This window comes from Lithobates pipiens, unplaced genomic scaffold (genome assembly GCF_037356315.1).
Source record: "Lithobates pipiens isolate NorthernLeopardFrog02 unplaced genomic scaffold, aLitPip1_a1.2 Scaffold_22, whole genome shotgun sequence".
Taxonomy (NCBI): domain Eukaryota; kingdom Metazoa; phylum Chordata; class Amphibia; order Anura; family Ranidae; genus Lithobates; species Lithobates pipiens.
This window is the reverse complement of record NW_027507784.1, coordinates 228,172,258-228,187,996: the sequence shown is the minus strand read 5'-3', so window position 1 is coordinate 228,187,996 and position 15,739 is coordinate 228,172,258. Positions and strand designations below refer to the sequence as shown.

Here is a 15,739-nt window from a genome sequence, read left to right as displayed (position 1 = left end):
ATCGGGCACTGTTCGAGGGCCTGGGACCAGTGAGGGGCCTCAGACCCCAGGATGAATCCGGTGCCATACCAAGTCCCGAACGTCCAGTACTGTGCTCCACTCAGTGAGGATTCCTGTCAGCTTCTCCTTTGTCATGTCTTGTGTTCTTTCTGCACACTGAGGAAAATATCTGTATAGCCGCTCCGCCTCCCAGCTCCACCCATCAACTCCGGGTTTCACACCTTGTGTGGAGCGGTAACTGATGCCCGCCGGTCTCATAACGGGGCACGCCCGCCGGTCTCATAACGGGGCACGCCCGCCGGTCTCATAACGGGGCACGCCCGCCGGTCTCATAACGGGGCACGCCCGCCGGTCTCATAACGGGGCACGCCCGCCGGTCTCATAACGGGGCACGCCCGCCGGTCTCATAACGGGGCACGCCCGCCGGTCTCATTACGGAACACAAGAGGTTCCATATTTCCTGGGATGATGCAATAGAGGTTGTCTACCAGAATGGCCTGCTACAGTGACTATGTATAATATGGGGTAAGGTAGAGTAATGCTATTGAAAGACTTTATGGTTTAACCACTTCAATACAGGGCATTTGCACCCCCTTCCTGCCCAGACCAATTTTCAGCTTTCAGCGTTTACATTTTTAATGACAATTGCGCGGTCATGCAACACTGTACCCATATTAAATTTTGATTATTTTTTTCCCCACAAATGGAGCTTTCTTTTGGTATTTGATCACCTCTGCGTTTTTGTTCATAGCGCATGGGGGGAAAAAAGCAGCGATTTTGAAAAAAAACTAAATTTTTTACTGTTTGCTATAATATTCCATTAAAAGAAAACAATCTTTCTCTTCTATTCACCGACTGACACAGCTTCTCTCTTTATACCATTTGGTTGTTATGTCACCTTCAGGAGAGGACTAGGCATTACATGTTAACATATAATAAAACTAGAACTTTCTAGTTCTGCCCAAGGGGTGTCCCTTAGGTAACCCCTCGGCATACTACTGCAGCCTCCAGTTTCCTTTTGCCTAGTGAAGAAGGACCTAGGACGCTGATGGGCCCATCGGTCCGTGTTTTTTCTGCAGAAGCTTTGCTTTTTGCGCAAGATGAATGATCCTGTGATCTGCTATCAACAGCCGGCTGCGTGACAGGCTTGATACCCTTATCCTTGTAGTCTCCCCAGCCTGGCCAGCAAAGGGTGTGCAGGTCACAGCTACGTGCTGGGCTGGCCATGACATGCCTCAGGTCCAGAGGTGGACAGTGAGCTTTTATGCTCCGGGGCGCACATATGACCGGGCTACTGATGTCTGCATCAGTGTGCCAGGCCAGCAGCCACCCTGTACTGATCAGAGTGTGGGTCTGGGATGGACTGTCTCCCAGCTCTTCAGGACTGGTAAGTACAGCTCTCCCTGCCTCGGTGGAGCTGAGCAGCTGGGCATTCCCTGGGAGGTCGCTTTGGGGGTCCCTCACCTCCCTCTCATCTCCCATTCCCTATCTCTCTCCCCCCCCCCCCCCCCCCCCCCCCCGCCGGTGGGGGATGCTGCATGTGGCTGCCGAGCGAGCGGTGTGGCTGTGTCCTGTGATGTTTTTTATTTTTTTTATTTTTTTTTTCTCCCCTGGAGGTGCCTATGAAGCTGTGTCTGATCACTGCCATTTTCAGTCACTGTACCTCATGGTTTTTCGGTGTCATTGGCCATCTTGAGTATGGGCAAGGGACAGCATGCTCTCCTGTTTCTCGGGCGGCCATTTTCCCTGTGGTTTTGTCCTTTATACTGGACACCCGGTGGCACGTTTTTTTCAGCATTCTTTAGAGACAGCATGTGTTCCTGTAGTCCAGCGGCCATTTTCTCTGTGCTTTATGTCCGTATGCTGGACGCTTGGCAGTCATTTTCTTTGAGCCCGAGCACATTACGGAGCATTTTCAGCGATATAAGCAGCAGCTTTGAATGACAGAGCGAATTCCTCTGCACCTGGAAGCTGTCAGAACACATGCACTAGCTGGACAGCGCAGAACCTGTCAGAGTGGCGAGTCCTGCGGGAAAGAGCCCCTCAGCCAGCAGCAGTAAGGAGGGTGGGACCATTACTGTCCTAAGTCCCCCAACAAGTGGCACACAGGGTAGGGTCAGCATGGCTTCAGAAGCTGGTGTTTCTTTCCCCGAAATCCAGGCAATTGCAACCGGTTTGCCTGCGGAATGTGCAGTGCCCCTGGACGCTTTGTCGGCGGTCCTCAATTCATTCGTTGCCAGGATGGAGGTGGTGCATGGGCGCAAGGTACTATAAAGCGATCAGCTCTTTGAAGCCTCTTTGGATGACATTAATTAAAAATGGCTCAGGTGGTAAGAGTACACTACTCCCACAGGCCTGGCAGGCTAAGAGCCACGCCATAGGCAAGGGCCCTCATTTTCCGCTCCCAAATGGCTTTCGTCTGCCCAGAGCTTCGGGCAAACGTCCCCAGCCCGACAGAACAGCTTCTGAAGGACAAAGCGTCCCTGGAACCGTAAGCCTGCAAGCAAAAGTGCTACCGCATGAAGGTTTGACCCCACCCGCAACTTGGGAGTTTGCAGCCCGGTGGATCTCTCTGCTGTTCGACCAATGGGTCTGAGATCTGATTTCCTCTGGCTACAAGATAGTTCATCTCTTGGCCGCAAAACATATTCTTCCCATCCAGCATACCCGTACTCCCGGCTGATGATACGCAAGTGGTTGTCGCTATGCTTCTGCTTGCAAGTCCTGGAACTCATGGTGGCCTCCTTCAAGGCAGTACCATATGCCCAGTTCCACACGAGTTCTGCAGAAGGAGATTTTGACGAAATGGGACAAATCTCCATTGTCCCTGGATTGACAGATTCAGGTGAGCCAGTTAGTCAGGGATTCCCTGGTACTTGAGACCAGGAAGTCTTTCCGACCTCTGAAATGGCTGGTGATCACAACAGATGCCAGCCTATCCGGCTGGGGTGGAGTAATGGGAGTTCAGTCGACTCTGGGCCTCTGGTCGACGGAGGAATCCAAGTTGCCGATCAATCTGCTCGATCTGAGAGCCATCAGGCTATGCCTCTCCACATGGTCGATGAGACTGTGAGGGCGTCTGATCAGGATCCTGTTAGACAACGCCATGGCGGTGTCATATATCAATCACCAATGAGGAACATGAAGCTCAGCCGCCACACGGGAGGTCGCTCACATCCTTCAGTGGGCAGAGCGACATGTACCGGCCCCGTCTGCCATTTACATCCCGGGAGTGGAGAACTGGCAGGCGGACTTTCTAAGTCACCAGATGCTGGACGCAGGAGAATGGGCGTTGCATCCGGAGGTGTTCAGGCTACTGTGCCTGCGGTGGGGCACACCAGACGTGGATCTTCTGGCCTCCCTTCTCAATCAGAAGGTGTTGAGATTCGTGTCCAGGACACGGGATCCATGGGCAGACGCGCTGGTGGCTCCGTGGGATCAGTACCAGTTGATCTATGCCTTACCTCCACTAAAACTGTTACCACGTCTGCTTTGCAGAGTGGTAGCCAAGGGGATCCCAGTAATAGTGATTGCCCCAGATTGGCCTCAGCGTCCTTGGTACTCAGACCTAGTGCGCCTGGTGGCAGACGCTTCCTGGCGACTGCCGTTGCGAGAAGATCTTCTGTCTCGAGGTCCGATTCTCTATCCTGCCTTACCATCGCTGGATCCTGGATTCTGCGGTTTCTACAGCAAGGTATAGACCAGAAATTTGTTTTTTAAAACCATTAAGGGACAAATATCAGGTTTGGCTGTCTTTTTTTTTTTTTTTTTTTTTTTTTTTTTTTTCCAGCGACCCCTGGCGTCTCACTCTCTAGTGAGAACTTTTGTTCAAGGGGTCCGACATGTAGTTCCTCCGGTGCATCCACAGTTACCCCTGTGGGGTCTGAATCTGGTGTTGGCGATGCTTCAGAAACTGCCATTTGAATATATCAGATTCCCCTGTTGACTCTTTCCCAGAAAGTGGTCTTTCTAGCGGCCATCACTCGACCAGGAGGGTTTCAGAACTGGCGGCCTTGTCTTGCAAGTCGCCCTATCTGGTTATCCACAGGATAGGGTGGTGCTGCGTCCGCAACAGTCTTTTCTGCTGAAGGTGTTTTTGGCGTTCCACATCAATGAAGCATTGTGTAACCATCTCTGTGTCCTAAGCCGACACATCCTAAGGAGGTGGCCCTCCATTGCCTGGACGTGCTTCTGGCTCTGTGGGGTATTTGTCTGTCACGGCTCGGGAAGTCTGACTCCTTGTTTTGGTGGCTGGTCCAAAAAAAGGCATGCCGGTCTTTTCATCCACCTTTTCCAGGTGGATTAGACATATTGTTGTACAGCCTACGCCTTGAAGGGGTAGGTGCCCCCTTTCCGGTCACGGCCTAAGCTACAAGGACAGTCGGAACATCTTGGGCCTTCTGACATCAAGCGTCTGCCACTCAAGTGTGTAAAGTAGCGACTTGGTCGTCTGTTCACACTTTTACAAAATTCTACAAGGTAGATGTCAGTGCATTGGCTGATGCCTGTTTTGGCCGCAAAGTTTTGCAGACAGCTGTATAATGGCAATTGCACATACAAATTTTTTTTTTCCTGTTGTTTTTTTCTGTAAAAATGAAGTACCTTTAATGCACTGTTGCATTTGTTGCCGCAGTTTTCCTGCGGGTTGAAGGTAGTGCTTCTCTGTTGAGCACCCTGTTTGTGGTGGTTATTCCACACACTCTAGTTTTTTTTTGTGGGTAAAGTTTGTACTAGCTCCCACATCCCATGGTGGGTAAGTTTTTTATGCTGTTTTCCCACCCCTTGTTTTGGCACTGCTTGGTGATGTCCCAATGGTCTAAAGTGAAGCTGTCAGTGAATATAAGAGAAAATGCAAGGTTTTTTTATGTACTCGCCATAAAATCTTTTTCTCTATAATTCACCGACTGACACAGCACCCGCCCCTCATATGTTTCTTTACGTTATACTGCTTGCTAACGTACTGAGGCTGCAGTAGCATGCTGCTAGTTGACCCCTTGGGTTGAACTAGAAAGTTCTAGTTTTATTATCACGTTTAACATGTAATGCCTAATCCTCTCCTGAAGTTGGCATAACAACCCAGTGGTCTAAAGAGAAGCTGATTCGGTGAATTACAGAGAAGGATTTTAGGGTGAGTACAGCAAATCCTATTTTTTTTTTTTTTTCTCAGTTTAGGCCGATGTATTCTACATATTTTTGGTAAAAAAAAAATCACAACAAGCGTATATTGGTTCGAGCAAAAGTTATAGCATCTACAAATTGGGGAATATATTTATTGGATTTTTATTGTTGGTGTGCGTTTTTTTTTCTTCTTTTTGTTTGTTTACTAGTAATGGCGGCCATTTTCTTTTTTTGTTCTTTTTGTTTTGTTTTTTATTGTGACTGATATTGCGGCGGACACTTGACACTATACAGCGATCAGAGCTATAAATATTCACAGATTACTGTGTAAATATGACTGGCAGGGAAGGGGTTAACACTAGGGGGTGAGCAGAGGATTAAATGTGTATCCTAGGGAGTGATTCTACCTGTAGGTGGAGGTGACTCACAAGGGGAGGAGACCGATCAGTGTTCCTCTGTACTGGGAACACACAATCAGTCTCCTTTCCTCTGACAGGACATGGATCTTTGTGTTTACAGCGTTTCTAGGATACAAACTCGAATTTCGGGGGTTCCCACCATCTCGTTTCCTGAGATCAAACGTTCGCAAAGACCCAGGGAAAAGACAATCCCTGTTTCAAGTATTAGACAGATTATTGGCTCGGGGTGATCATACAGATCCCTACAGAAGAGCGAGCTTTGGGGTTTTATTCAAACCTGTTTACGGAACCAAAGCCAAATGGGAATGTCAGACCCATTCTAGATCTAAGGAATCTAAATCCATTCCTGAAGAATCCGCTCCTTTTGCCTGCAGTCAATCAACTCAGTAGTCGCCATCCTACAACGAAGAGAACTTATGGAATCTATCGACGTCAGAGATGCATATCTGCATGTCTTTTGTATTTCCTGCTCACCAGAGCTTTTTGCGGTTTGAAGTAGAACCACACTTTGTAGCCTTGCCCTTCGGGCTAGCTACAGCACACCAAGTGTTCACAAAAGTACTTGCCCCACCTCTAGCCAGGCTAAGGGCACAGAGCATAACAGTCTTGGCGTACCTAGACGATCTATTGCTAATAGACCACTCAGTGGCTCGCTTGGAGCAAAGTGTACACATTACAACCAGTTACCTGGAAAGTCTGGGTTGGTTGGATCCTCAACCTAGAGATGTCTTCATTAAAACCGCTAAGAATGCTTGAGCATTTGGGTCTGATCATAGACACAGCCCAGAAAAGGGTGTTTTTGCCTCTGGCAAAGATCAGCTCCATACAAGAGCTGGTAAGGATGGTCAGGTCAAAAAGAGGTCCCTCGATTCGCCTTTGCATCAGGTTGTTAGGAAAGATGGTAGTTGCATTCGAAGCAGTTGCCTATGCACAGTTCCATTTGAGACTGTTGCAAAACAATATCCTGTCTGCTTGGAACAAAACGACCTAAGCTTTGGACTTGCCAATGCGGCTGTCCCCATGAGTGTCCCAAAGCCTCAGTTGGTTACTAGCCTAGAATTTGCTGAAAGGAAAATCCTTCAGACCAACTATCTGTAAAGTATTAACGACAGATGCCAGCTTCTCAGTCTGGGGATCAGTACTAGAGAAAACTGTCCAGGGGCAGTGGTCAAGATTCGAAAGAACCCTGCCCATCAACAGCCTAGAGATTCGGGCAGTGTCTGGCTTTGTGTCCTGTCAGGATCCAACTCAACAATGCCACGGCTTTGGCTTATATCAATCAAGGGGGCACCAAGAGTGTCTCAGCTCAGAGAGGTGAACCATATTCTAACTTGGGCAGAAAAGAATGTCCCATACTTATCGACAGTTTTCGTCCCGGGAGTAGAGAATTGGCAGATGGACTACTTGTGTCGCCAGCAGTTATTCCCAGGGGAATGGTCTCTTCACCTTGACGTCTTTTTCAGGCTGTTTGCCAAAGATGGGCGACTCTGGACGTAGATCTAGCATCCACATTCAACATGAATTTTGTCAACTTTGTGTCCAGGACAAGGGATTCATTTGCATGCAGAACGGATGCGTTGGTGACCCCATGGGATCAGTTTTCACTGAGCTAGGCATTCCCCCTGTTCAGTTGCTGCCACAACTTCTTTGCAGGATCAAGCTGGAAAGAAAGCTGGTAATTCTGGTAGCACCAACATGGGCCAGAAGGTCATGGTATGCAGAAATTGTGAAGATGGTAGTGAAGGGTCCATGGCCCCTCCCACTATGGCCAGACCTTCTTTCACAGGGGCCAATATTCCAGCCTACTTTACGAATGCTTAATTTAAGGGCTTGGCTATTGAAACCCACATTCTGAAGAAACGTGGGCTTTCCAGGTCAGTTATCTCAACTTTGATTAATGCAAGGGAGCCAGCTTCCAGAACTATATATTAAAGAGCTGGAGTCTTCAAACTATGGCCCTCCAGTTCAGAAACTACAATTCCAATCATGCCTAGTCATGTCTGTGAATCTGAGTTTTACAATGTCTCATGGGATGCGTTATTCCGCAACACCTGGAGGGCCGTAGTTTGGAGATCCCTGCTAGTTTGGAAGGCTTATGTTTCCTGGTGTGAATCCAAGAGTTTGCACCCTCAGAAGTAAATCATAGGCAGAATTCTTGCCTTTCTACAATTAGGTGTAGAGATTAAATTGGCCCGAGTACTATTAAGGGCCAAGTCTCAGCCTTATCGATCTTATTTCAAAGACCACTTGCTACGCATTCTTTATTCCAGGGTTTTAGGCAAGGGTTGATGCGTATTATTCCGCTAGTTAAATCACCTCTAAGCCCTTGGGACTGGAGTTTAGTTTTCAGTGTTACAAAATCAGCCATTTGCACCAATACAACATATTCCCTTAGTCCTTCTGACAAGGAAGCTGGTATTTTGGTTGCTATATCCTCAGCAAGGAGGGTTTCAGAATTGGCTGCTCTTTCTTGTAAAGAGCCATATTTGATTCATCGAACAGTGGTGTTGCGCCCTCATTCAGGCTTTTTTCCCCTGAACCAAGATATTGTCCCGCTGTCGTTTTTCCCAAAACCATGTTCCAGGGAAGAAAAGTCACTACATTGTCTTGATGTGGTGAGAGCAATGAAAATCTATTTAAAGGCAACTGCTCAGATTCGTAAGACGGTCTTATTTTATTCTGCCAGAGGGTCCTAAAAGGATAGGCAGCATCAAAATCCACTGTTGCTAAGTGAATTCGACAGGTGATAATTCAAGCTCATGATTTAAAGGGTAAAATTCCCCTTTTTCAAATTAAGGCGCACACAAGATCTGCAAGGCCGCAACTTGGTCTTCAGTGCATACCTTCACTAAATTTAATCAAGTGGATGTAAGGAGGAATGAGGATATTGCCTTTGGGAGCAATGTGCTGCAGCCAGCAGTAGAAGTCCTCAGGTCTGTGAGTGCCCTACGGGTTTGCATCTCCCTCCCTCAAGTAGCATTGCTAAGGGACATCTCATTAAGTAATTAATGTTCTGTGTCCCATGATGTACGGTAAAGAAAATAGGATTTAGGCTTATAACCCATTAAATAATTACGGCTCTGTGAACCATGATGTAAAAATCCTATTTTACAAAGTGCTTAGTTTGGTTTTTCAGACAAAATCTAAAGAAGTGTCTAAGCATGTTTCCTTTCCCCCTAAAAAAAAGTGTGCTTCATGTAAAGCTGCCCTTAGGGAGGCGTGGACTTGACCGCTGTGCAAAACTTGCATAGCAGATCTAGTCAGAGGAAACTTCCAATAAAGAGCCTCTGTCCAGCCTAGTGAGATGCTTCTTTCCTGGAAGGTATTGGAAGCTATGTTTCAATCCTCGCGTTCCTATCTGGACAAACGACCGGTAGCACAGTCAGCAGAGAGTTCTCCACCCAGCGCTCGCACCACTACAACCAGGATAGTGAGTCGGAGGAGAAAGATGAGTCTTCAGGATCAGACATGAGTGAGGAAATTTTTCTCCCTCTCATTATAGGATATCTTTGGAAGAGGTAAAGGACCTTCCAAAAACCATACACATATTGAATATTGAGGATAAGACCTAATTGTCCTTACATGACAAGATGCATCGGGATATGGACGAAGTGGAGTATTGCGTGTTCCCAGTGCATAAAGTGCTGACAGGTTCTATAAAGAGGGAATGAGAGAATCCAGAGAGGGCTCCTTTCTTTTCCAGGTCTTTTATAAGGAGATATTTCCCTTTTGACAATAGCGTACAAGAGACCTAAACTTGATGTAGCTTTCTTGCAGGTATCTCGTAACACTGATTTAGCTTTTGAAGACATTGGGGTCTTGAATGACACACAAGACAAAAAAAGCTTACTTTGTTGAAGAAAACTTGGGATTCTACACTAGCTAATCTCAAGCCAGCTGTGGCATCTACAGTGGTGGCCAGGAATTTAGAACACTTGCTGGAACTAAAGGGCCATATTAAGGCAGGTACCTCCCGGAAAGATTTTTTTGATACTTTGCTAGTCCTACAAAAGACAGGTTACATGGCGGATGCTTTGGCTGAGTCGGTGAAGATGTCTGCAAGATCTTCAGCTTTAATTCAGCTAGAAGAGCTTTGTGGGTCAAGACCTGGTCGGGCGATTCGCCCTCCAAAACAAAGTTGTGCGGCCTACCCTTCAAGGGGGATCTGGTATTCTGGCCCAGTTCTTGACGCTGTTCTCAGTCGTCGTCATAGTAAGGTTGAATAAAGACACCAGTCCATCCAGTTCAACCTGAGTGAGGGTCTACAATTATCCCTACCCTCAAGGAGCCCACAATCCAAGGTCCCCATTCATATACTAGGGCCAATTTTGGACAGAAGCCAATTAACCTACCTGCATGTCTTTGGAGACATAGATAAGAAAAAAAGCCTTTCAGGCCAAAAAGGTGACATTGCAACCTAAAAAGAATTTGTCCTTTTTTACCAGACCAGGTACTCAAAGGAAACGAAACAGAGACCTTCTAGACCACAAAGGGGTCGCATTAAGTCTGGGGTTGTTCACCAACCAGCAAAAAAACAATGTCTGTCTCCCAACTGTGGGAGGAAGGCTTCAGTCTTTTCTTCCACAGTGGGAGGGGGTGACATCCAGTGCGTTTTTTCTTCTCAAGGCAGGAGGGTTACACACCAGAGTTCTCGGAAAATCTTTTTCTGGAAAGAAACCTTCAGAAAAATTCAGGTTAATACGGAATTTAAAGATCTTAAACAAGGGGCATAGCCAGATGAGGGTGTGAGCAGACGTGAGTGAGGTACCCTCCGGCTCCCTTCATGGGAATTCTCTGTTCCTGCTTACCGGGATAGGCTGTGACCGTCTTCTGGCATCCTAACGTGCGTTGTGTATTTGCCCTGTGTTGTCTCGGGCTCCCCCTTGGAACGCTGTGCTGTGAAAGGGAGGCGAGGAGGAGAAGAGCTGTGACGTGGCACGCTGATTTGGTGTCTGGTATCCATGGCAACCCCTATCGAGTCTCGCGATAGCGGAGGAATGAGCTCACATGGCTTCCTACAATCAGACGCCTGGTTGCGTTCCGGAGAGGCTGTTCCCGGAGGGGCAGGTCAGCATTCTGGAGGAGACAGGCGGCACAAGACACTGCAAGTATTACAAGGGGGCTGCGCAGGCTAGGCAGGCAAAAGGGTTCAATTTAATGCCAGTACTTGTGTGTATTTTTGTGCATATCCACGGAAGGAGGAAGTATTAAGTCCCTCAGTTATTTTGTATTTTTATCTGGCTTGAAGATTGCTCAGTATAATTGGCCATGACAAGGGGGGAAAAAAGGTAATGAACTGCCGCACCAAGAGAATTTAACCTCTCAGAATACCCGTTCAGTAAAGGAAAAAGGGAACCAGGCGGTGGTGGCTAAATTTAGAGAAGTATGCACCTACTGCCACGCAAGCCTCCAGCTATGAGCAAGAGCAGGTGGTACTGGAGATGGGAGCCAGGGTCAAACATCAGTGGTACCTTCAACTGCAAAAAATCCTTAGTAAAAAAAACCCCAGAGGGGGCTACGCCAGGAAATGGAGGGAGGAGGGGAAAAGCAAAATTCACTAAGAAAGGAAAGTCAGATATTACGTTTAGGTATACTTGCCATGTTTTCACGGGTAGACAAGCGTATTAATATAAATGTAGAAGGGATTGTTTGCTTTGATATAAATTTAGTCTTAAAATTTACACTTGGGGTTTAAAAAAAAATTGAGACGGGGAAAAATGGGAAAGAGCAAGTATGGCAAATAAGAAAACAAAAAGGGTCCATCTTTTCTGACCATGAGGCTTCTTTCGCTATTTTGGGATGTTTTTTTCCTATGATGGTTTGGAGTGTTTTGGTTTTATATATGGGGGAAAAGTTGGAATTTCTTTACTTTTTGTTCTTTTTATTTAGAAGACAATGTCTAAAACTTTCAATATAGGCTCCTGGAATATTCGAGGGATGGACGGCCCTATTAAAAAGGCTACTGTGGCTCTTTTTGCTTCGTTCCAGCAGGAGACTCTACATGGCATTGTCTCCTTTCTCCCCCCCCCTCCCCCATCGTAGCTTCAGGTGTGTTTAACAATGTCCGGAGGTCCTGCAACTGAAAGAGGAAGATGTCCTCAAGTTCCTGGCTGCAGGAACTCACTTGGGTGGCACTAACCTCGACTTTCAAATGGAGCAGTATATCTACAAAAGGAAAAGTGATGGTATTTACATTATAAATCTGAAACGGACATGGGAGAAGCTTCTGCTTGCTGCATGTGCCATCGTAGCAATTTAAAACCCAGCTGATGTTTGTGTGATTTCCTCCAGAAATACTGACCAGAGGGCTGTTTTGAAATTTGCTTCATCCTGTGGGCCTACCCCGATTGCTGGTCGTTTCACACCTGGTACTTTCACCAATCATATTCAAGCTGCTTTCCGTGAACAACGCCTGTTGGTTGTGACTGACAGGCGCTGACCATCAACCACTTACTGAGGCATCATACGTCAATAGTCCAACTATTGCTCTCTGCAATACAGATTCACCTCTACATTATGTGGATATTGCCATCCCCTGTAATAACAAGGGTGCCCATTTTGTTGGTCTTATGTGGTGGATGCTTGCTCATGAAGTTCTGCGCATGAGAGGAACAATTTTCTATGAACATGCATGGTAAATCATGCCTGAGCTCTACTTTTACCGGGATCCTGAGGAGATTGAGAAGGAAGAAAACGCGCTCCTGCCGAGAAGGCTATCACTAAGGAGGAATACCAGAGTGAATGGTCTGCAAATGTTCCAGAGTTTCTTCAGCCTGAAATTCCTGACTGGTCAGGAGTAAAAGTCCCACCTGTGCCCATTCAGCAATTTTCTGCAGTGTCCTGAGATCCCAGCCACAGCAGCAGCTCCCAAACCTACAGCAGAAGATTGGAGCTCCCAACCAGCTAGCACAGACAACTGCTCTACTGCCCCAACTGCTCAGGCATTAGAATGGATGGTAACTACTGAATGAATGGTCTTAAAAGGAAAAAAAAAATATTCTGCTGTTACCCATGTTCAAACATCATGGTGGATTTGAAATAAACCTGTTTGAGGGAAAAACAAAAAGCTATTGTGCTCTGTGTTGAAAGCTCAGCAGGTGGGACTGATATTTCTGCAGGAGACACATCTAACAAATGACACCAAAACACAATTCAACAGTAAGAGGTTTATAAATCAATATCATTCAGTCTACTTTTCATACTCTAGAGGGGTGAGCATATTGGTTGAGAGGGGTGTCATTCTGCAGAAATATCAGTATAGATACACTTGGTTGCTATATTTTTTTTGGATTGTCTGATGGAGTAAGCCATACATCTTGACGATCGTGTACATTCCTCCTCCGCTCAAACTCGAGATTCTAAATCGGTTATTTAAAATTCGAAGCGGATAGGGCGGACATACCGATATTGGTCATGGGGGACTTTAACGCAGTTCTCAACAATAGTCAGGATAGATTTCCACCAGGGACTTGTATGGCCAAGCCAGCAGAGGGTGGTTTAAGTCAATTTGTGGAGGAAGTGGGCTGGCGGGACCTATAGAGAGCCAGGAATCCCAACACTTGTCAATATTCCTGTTTTTCTAGTACATACCATACTTTCCCACATAGATATGGTAGTATGCAATAGTGAGGTATCTCGGTTAATAAAGAGTATTGGCCGAGGGGGGTATCGGACCATTCACCCCTAGTTATTACTGTAAACCTAAATGCTAGGAGTATTCCAACAAGGTGGACAATAAACCTCCTATGGTTGGAATTAAGAGAACTCAGAAGAAATAATGGCAAGGTTAAAGGAGTTTGTGGAAATTAATCAAGGGACAGCGCCAGTGGGTTGACCTGGGACACCCTTAAAGCCTTTCTTAGGGGGTTGCTAATGGAACAAGTCGCAAAAATTAAGACTAAATCTAAGGTGTGGGAGGAAAATATAAGAAATTTAAGTGTTAGAATTAGAGACAATATGTGATAGACCCAACCCCAGAGAAGCAAAAAACATGGCTAGACAAGCAGCAGGAATATAAAGGGGCCATAACTAGAAATGCAGAAAATACTTTCAGAGACAGAATTTCTTTGGAGAAGGGGGGGAAAAAAAAAAATAGGGAGTTTACTGGCACTCTTTGAGTACTAATTCCCCTTGTGTATATCCTTAACCACTTTAAGACCGGACCATTTTGCTGGTAAATGACCAGAGGTCTTTTTACACTTTGGCACTGCGCTGCTTTAACTGGTAATTGCGCGGTCATGCAATGTTGTACCCAAACAAAATTTGCGTCCTTTTCTTCCCACAAATAGAGCTTTCTTTTGATGGTATTTGATTGCCTCTGCGATTTTTATTTTTTGCGATATAAACGTAAAAAGACCGCAAATTTTGAAAAAAAATGATATTTTCTACTTTTTGTTATTAGAAAAATCCAATAAACTCAATTTTAGTCATACATTTAGGCCAAAATGTATTCAGCCACATGTCTTTGGTAAAAAAAAAGTCAATTGTATATTTATTGGTTTGCGCAAAAGTTGTCACATCTACAAACTAAGGTACGTTTTCTGGAATTTACGCAGCTTTTAGTTTACGACTGCCTATCTCATTTCTTGAGGTGCTAAAATGGCAGGGCAGTACAAAACCCCCCCAAATGACCCCATTTTGGAAAGTAGACCCCCTAAGGAAATTGATAAGAGGCATGTTGAGCCCATTGAATATTTTATTTTTTTGCCTCAAGCGATTGAATAATGACAAAAAAAAAATATATATATTTTTTTTTTACACAAAGTTGTCACTAAATGATATATTGCTCACACATGCTATGGGCGTATGTGAAATGACACCCCAAAATAAATTCTGCTGCTTCTCCTGAGTATGGGGATACCACATATGTGGGACTTTTTGGGAGCCTAGCCGCGTACGGGGCCCCGAAAACCAAGCACCGCCTTCAGGCTTTCTAAGGGCGTAAATTTTTGAGTTCACTTCTCACTACCTATTACAGTTTTGAAGGCCATAAAATGCCAAGATGGCACAAAACCCCCACAAATGACCCCATTTTAGAAAGTAGACACCCCAAGCTATTTGCTGAGAGGCATGTTGAGTTCATGGAATATTTTATATTTTGCCACAAGTTGCGGGAAAATTACAAACTTTTTTTTTTTTTTTTTTCTCACAAAGTTGTCACTAAATGATATATTGCTCATGCATGCCATGGGCATATGTGAAATGACACCCCAAAATAAATTCTGCTGCTTCTGAGTACGGGGATACCACATATGTGGGACTTTTTGGGAGCCTAGCCGCGTACGGGGCCCCGAAAACCAAGCACCGCCTTCAGGCTTTCTAAGGGCGTTACAGTTTTGAAGGCCATAAAATGCCAAGATGGCACAAACCCCCCCCAAATGACCCCATTTTGGAAAGTAGACACCCCTAAATTTAGGGGTACACTAGTGAGACTAGGTAATACATGGCGGGTGCCCTGAAACTATAAAAAAATAACTAACCAACCAGCGTCACCTGTAACAGTTATATGGTGATCACTGGTGAAAGGGTTAACTAGGGGGCAATCAGGGGGCTTTATGCGGTAGTATATGGGGGTCCCTGGCGCTATAAAAAGCTGCGGCGAACCTAAATACCTACCTGCCTAACTAGCGTCACCTGTGACACTAATACGGCGATCAGAAAAATTATCGCTTATTAGGCTGGGTTCACACTGGAGCGATGCGGAAACGCCGCGAATCCGCGGCGGGTTCCCGCATCGCATGCCTCCCGGCGGCAGTTCACACTGCCCTATGCGAACTGCTGGGAGTGTCAGTGAAATGTTACTGACACCCCCAGATCAGTTCGCATATCGCAGTGCGATCTGCAAACTCGGATCGCATGGTGTGAACACCCATGCGATCCGATTCTGCTGCGGGCCAAAAAAAGGGTCCCGTGCGAATTTGCGGCGGGTGCGGCGAATGGCTGAACTCGAATCGCACAGAGATCGGATGTGATTTGCACTGCAGTGCGGTTCGAATCACATTCGTTCTCATAAACCGCTGCAATGTGAACCCAGCCTTAGTGACACTGGCGACGGGGGTGATCACGGGGTTAAACCTTTATTGGGGGGGTTAGGGGGGTACATTAGAACTAAAGGGGGCTAACTCTAACTGCCCTAACAGTTATTACAGTCACAAATGACACCAATGCAAAAAAAAAAAAAAAAAAAAAAAAAATGACATTGG

At 46.1% G+C, this 15,739-nt stretch overlaps 1 protein-coding gene and 1 pseudogene across 2 annotated transcripts in view; both read left to right on the top strand.

The window, feature by feature from the left end:
- Positions 1-15,739, top strand: part of GSPT1 (G1 to S phase transition 1) — a 577,045-nt gene that overhangs the window by 157,696 nt on the left and 403,610 nt on the right. The window lies entirely within an intron of this gene.
- LOC143925183 (small ribosomal subunit protein uS2 pseudogene) lies at positions 11,602-12,523 on the top strand (annotated as a pseudogene).